Below are 6,000 nucleotides of genomic sequence, written 5' to 3'. Positions count from 1 at the left end.
AGAAGAATGCAGAAGGCATGTAGAAATGTGTATTTTTCCTAGTTATGGATTGGATAACAATTCAGTGGGTCGTCATGTTAAAGTTAGAAGAAATTCTTTGCACGGGTAGTTGTTGGACCATGTAATTACTGGGAATACTGGGGAGCACGGCAACTCTCGAGAGAAAGTTAGAAGTGAAGAAAGATGGAGAGCGATGGGGACAGCACAGAGTTATGTGGTAAGTACCAGATCATTCTAAGTCCAGCAGAGACATAATGGGTTGACTGACTTAATTTTATATTCTAAACTTCAAAATTAAATTAGTTCTTAAAATAGTAATTACCATTCCTGGTCTTTTGAATATGTATGTTTATGCATTGTAACATATTTTCAATGAACAAAAATAGTTTTGTACAAATTTACTGAGACAAATAATAAATACAATGTACCTTTATTTCATTGTATAAACTTATTTTAGGGTAAACAACCAGATTATTCTTAAATCGTTTGGAGTTCTAGATCAGGAGTTCCTTTTGTCTAATTTTTCCATATACAGATACAGGCCCTTTGGTCATTTATATCTGCACCGATCTATTATTCTGCCTAGTCCAAAAGACATGGACCACATCCCTCCATACCTCTCCCATCCTAACCAATCCAAACTTTTCTTAAATGTCAAAATTGAGCATTCACCAATTCAGCTGGAACCTCATTCAACACTACACCACTGTTAAGAGGTTCACCATAATGTTCCCTTAAAACTTCAGTTCAACCTCAGTTGGAAAAGCCTGCTGACATTTACTCTATTGATACCCATCATAATTTTCCATGCCTCTATCAAATCTCCCCTCATTCTTCTATATTTCAAGGAATAAAATCCTAACGTCCTATCTTTCCCATGTAACTCAGCTCTTCAACTCCTGGCAATACTCTTCTAAATCTCATCTGAACTCTTTCAATCTTATTGATGTATTTCCTGTAGTTAGTTGACTAAAACTGCACCCAATACTCCAAATTTGGCTTCACCAAGGTCTTATACAAACTTCATCATAATATCCAAACTCCTATACTTTGATTTGTGAAGGCCAATGACCCATAATCTCTCATTACAACCCTATCTCTCTGTGATGCCACTTTCATGATATTATGTATCAGTATTCCCATATCCCTCTATTCTATTATATTTCTTGCTGCCCTGCTGTTTATCATTAATTTCCTACCTTGGTTTGTCCTTCCTAAGTTCAACACTTCACATTTGTCTGCATTAAATTCCATCTGCCATTTTGCAGCTCATTTTTCCAGCTGGTCCAGATCCCTCTGCAATCTTTGAAAGTGTTCCTTGCTGTCTACTACCACTCTCTGCCTTCTCCAGTAAAGCCAATATCTAATCCCATTTACTACCTCACCGTGAACACCAAGCAATTGAACCTTTCTCACTAATGTCCATGTGGAACCTTGATAAAGGCTTTACTAAGTCCATATAGATAACATCTACAGCCTTTTTTTCCATGATATTTCCTAATATCCTCCTTGAAAAGCTCTATGTTTGGTTGAACACAACCTACCACACACAAAGCCATGTTGACTATCCCTAATCAGTCCCTGGCTATCCAAATACTTGTATATCCAATCTCTGTTGAACGCTTTCTAATAACTTACATACCAATGACGTCAGGTACCTCATTCGCTCCTTGTTACCTATACCTACTGTACACCCTTCACTTCTTCTTAACCAAGGTTCCTTATGCCTGTTAACTTTGCCTTTAATCATGACAAGAACATACAACTCTGTACTCTCAAAATTTCACCATTGAAGGTGTCTTGGGTAAACTTATACCTCTCATTTTGTTCATTTTAGATTGGTCACAGTGTTTGACCTACCGAAAGAAAATAGACACACACACACACCAAGAGCAGTTCAGTTTATACAAGTCTTTATTACTAAATAGCTAGCTGAATTCACACTACAATATGCAAGCCCTTCCCAATTATACTTATCAATGCTTGGACTGGTCCCAACTGCCAAAGCGAGGCAACGACTGCACACTTGTAGTAGTTGTCTGGGCGCCGGTAGCAGCTTCTCCACCTCCCCGGACCGGGACATTGGTTGGAATCTTGAAGTTCTTCTTCTTGCTGAGAGATGTTGCCACCTCTTGGAGAGACTCAAATTTCAGCAGTGGGACCATGGCTTATATTACCCAAAAGTTATTTACTTCAGATCTTATCTCTTTGAACAAATGATTTAATTATCTTCAAGGTCTCCTGAAGAGACCTTGGTCTGCGACCAACAAAAGAAAACTGCATCTCTGGGCCTCATGGTGGAAGTTGGATAATGTCTACTGATTCATATGCATCCCTGGGCCCCATAAGTGTATTTAGGTGTGACTACTAAATATGCATCCTGGGCCTCATGGTGTAAATTAGATTATGTCTGCTGATTCTAAACAACAAGCAGGTTCTTAGCCTTGCAGCTGCAGAAGTAAAAAACACAGTTTAAATCTTCCATTACAGAAGACCTTCCATTTACCGAGCACATTCTTGCCAGAAAACAACCTGTCCCAATCCACACTTTCTAGATCCTTTCTCATACGCTCAAAATTGGCCTTCCTCTAATTTAGAATTTCAACCCGAGGACCTGACCTATCCTGATCCCTAATTATCTTGAAACCAATAGAATTATGATTACCTGTCCTAATGTGATCCCCTGCCTACACTTCCATCACTTGTCCTGTCTCCTTCCCTGATAGGGGATCGAGTATTTAGTTATTACCGCTAGATATCATCCCATCTTGTCCTTTCCAACTCTTGCCCCTTCAATATCTGCTCATTATCCTGGCCATTCCTCCTTTTTTTCTTTTTCAAATCTCATTGGTTTAAGAGTCAAATGATTGGTTCCATAATTTATTAACATCCCTGTCAGGACACATTTCTAGCCACACCATGTTCATTTTGTAAGTAACTTGAAAGGCCTTAATATTTACAAGGAGGCATTTGAATAATTCCAATGGAAATGCATACATATTAGTATTTGGCTCCACTTTCATTAGACCCTCTTCTGAAATCTGAAATAACATTGTGGTGCTCTGCTAATTATCTTTTAATTGGACATAGTTTCAATAGATGCATAGAATATCTCCAGGCAAAATCATGTACAGTTAGCATAGCAGTTAATGCAATGCCATTACAGAGCCAGCAGCCTACGTTTGAATCAGACGCTGTCTATAAGGAGCTTGTACATTCTCCCCATGGGTTTCCTCTCGTGCTTCAAACGTACGGGTGTTGTTTAAAATGTAAATTTAAGATATAGATAATAAATCAAATTTTCTGCATTATATATTATCCTTGGGTATACTACCAAATTAATGAAATGGAATGGAATAATTTTTTTCTGAGAGTAATCTAAAATATGGAAGTTGAAATATTTGGTATAGTGGGTCTCAGATCATGCTTTGGCCATTGTTGGTCAAATGAAACAAGAATGGTGAGTCAGATGACGGTATTTTTAGCACATTACAGCTGGAATCTTGAGATTACATAGCTCCTCACACATGCTCTTCCAATATATAAAGCTCATCCCATTGTCCAGAAAACAATTACATAAATCCATGCATACTTCAATATATGGATAATTGGTTCTGTCTGAAGAATATCACCCCCTTTGTTCATTATTGCATTAAAATCTGATATGTAAGCAATAAATAGATATCACAGACTTCTGATTCAAACAGCTTTTCCTGGAAATTTATATTGTTATTCAACAATATAAATGATAGTATGCCTAATTCATGATTTAATATTTTTGTTTTGAGACATCGAAACAGACTTGTTGAACTATATTTAACATTTCTGTATTGTTTGCAGAACACAGCCTTGCTTCACGCCATTGTTAATGGAGAAGGGTTCAGAGAGCTCATTGCTGTATCTGACCCGACCTTGTTGGTTTTCGTGCAGTTGGATGATCATGTTGAGGAACTTTGGGGGACATCCGATGCGCTCTAGTATTTGCCAAAGCCCTTTCCTGCTCACGGTGTCGAAGGCTTTGGTGAGGTCAACAAAGGTGATGTAGAGTCCTTTGTTTTGTTCTCTGCATTTTTCTTGGAGCTGTCTGAGGGCAAAGACCATGTCAGTAGTTCCTCTGTTTGCGCGAAAGCCGCACTGTGATTCTGGGAGAATATTCTCGGCGACACTAGGTATTATTCTATTTAGTAGAATCCTAGCGAAGATTTTGCCTGCAATGGAGAGCAACGTGATTCCCCTGTAGTTTGAGCAGTCTGATTTCTCGCCTTTGTTTTTGTACAGGGTGATGATGGTGGCATCACGAAGATCCTGAGGCAGTTTACCTTGGTCCCAACAAAGCTTGAAAAACTCATGCAGTTTGGCATGCAGAGTTTTGCCGCCAGCCTTCCAGACTTCTGGGGGGGATTCCATCCATACCTGCTGCTTTGCCACTTTTCAGTTGTTCGATTGCCTTATACGTCTCATCCAGGGTGGGAACCTCATCCAGCTCTAGCCTTAGGGGCTGTTGAGGGAGCTGGAGCAGGGCGGAATCTTGGACTGAGCGGTTGGCACTGAAAAGAGATTGGAAGTGTTCTGACCATCGGTTGAGGATGGAGATCTTGTCGCTGAGGAGGACTTTGCCGTCTGAGCTGCGCAGCGGGCTTTGGACTTGGGGTGAGGGGCCGTACACAGCCTTTAGAGCCTCGTAGAAACCCCTGAAGTCGCCAATGTCCGCGCTGAGCTGGGTTCGTTTGGCGAGGCTAGTCCACCACTCATTTTGGATCTCCCGGAGTTTGCGCTGAAGATGGCTGCATGCGCGACGGAAGGCTTGTTTCTTCTCTGGACAGGACGGCTTTGTAAGGTGAGCCTGGTGGGCAGCTCGCTTCTTTGCCAGCATCTCCTGGATTTCCTGGCTGTTTTCGTCAAACCAGTCCTTGTTTTTCCTGGAGGAGAAGCCCAGTACCTCTTCAGTGGATTGCAGTATGGTAGTCTTCAACTGATCCCAGAGGGTTTCAGGGGACGGGTCCGTGAGGCGGGTTGCATCGTCGAGCTTTGCTTTGAGGTTTGCCTGGAAGTTTCCTCTCGCTTCGTCTGACTGCAGGTTTCCAACATTGAACCTCTTTCTGGGGGCTTTATTGTTCCTGGGCTTTGGTTTGAAGTGAAGGTTGAGCTTGCAGCGAACCAGCCGGTGGTCAGTGTGGCATTCCAACCCTCTTTTCAATCTTCTTCAGCATGATGCTGAACCAAGCCATGAAAGACCCCAACAATGAAGACGCTGTTTACATCCGGTACCGCACGGATGGCAGTCTCTTCAATCTGAGGCGCCTGCAAGCTCACACCAAGACACAAGAGAAACTTGTCCGTGAACTACTCTTTGCAGACGATGCCGCTTTAGTTGCCCATTCAGAGCCAGCTCTTCAGCGCTTGACGTCCTGCTTTGCGGAAACTGCCAAAATGTTTGGCCTGGAAGTCAGCCTGAAGAAAACTGAGGTCCTCCATCAGCCAGCTCCCCACCATGATTACCAGCCCCCCCACATCTCCATTGGGCACACAAAACTCAAAACGGTCAACCAGTTTACCTATCTCGGCTGCACCATTTCATCAGATGCAAGGATCGACAATGAGATAGACAACAGACTCGCCAAGGCAAATAGCGCCTTTGGAAGACTACACAAAAGAGTCTGGAAAAACAACCAACTGAAAAACCTCACAAAGATAAGCGTATACAGAGCCGTTGTCATACCCGCACTCCTGTTCGGCTCCGAATCATGGGTCCTCTACCGGCACCACCTACGGCTCCTAGAACGCTTCCACCAGCGTTGTCTCCGCTCCATCCTCAACATCCATTGGAGCGCTTACATCCCTAACGTCGAAGTACTCGAGATGGCAGAGGTCGACAGCATCGAGTCCACGCTGCTGAAGATCCAGCTGCGCTGGATGGGTCACGTCTCCAGAATGGAGGACCATTGCCTTCCCAAGATCGTGTTATATGGCGAGCTCTCCACTGGCCACCGTGACAGAGGT

Source organism: Narcine bancroftii, chromosome 6 (assembly GCF_036971445.1).
Source record: "Narcine bancroftii isolate sNarBan1 chromosome 6, sNarBan1.hap1, whole genome shotgun sequence".
Classification (NCBI taxonomy): domain Eukaryota; kingdom Metazoa; phylum Chordata; class Chondrichthyes; order Torpediniformes; family Narcinidae; genus Narcine; species Narcine bancroftii.
Note: the sequence above shows the minus strand (reverse complement) of the source record.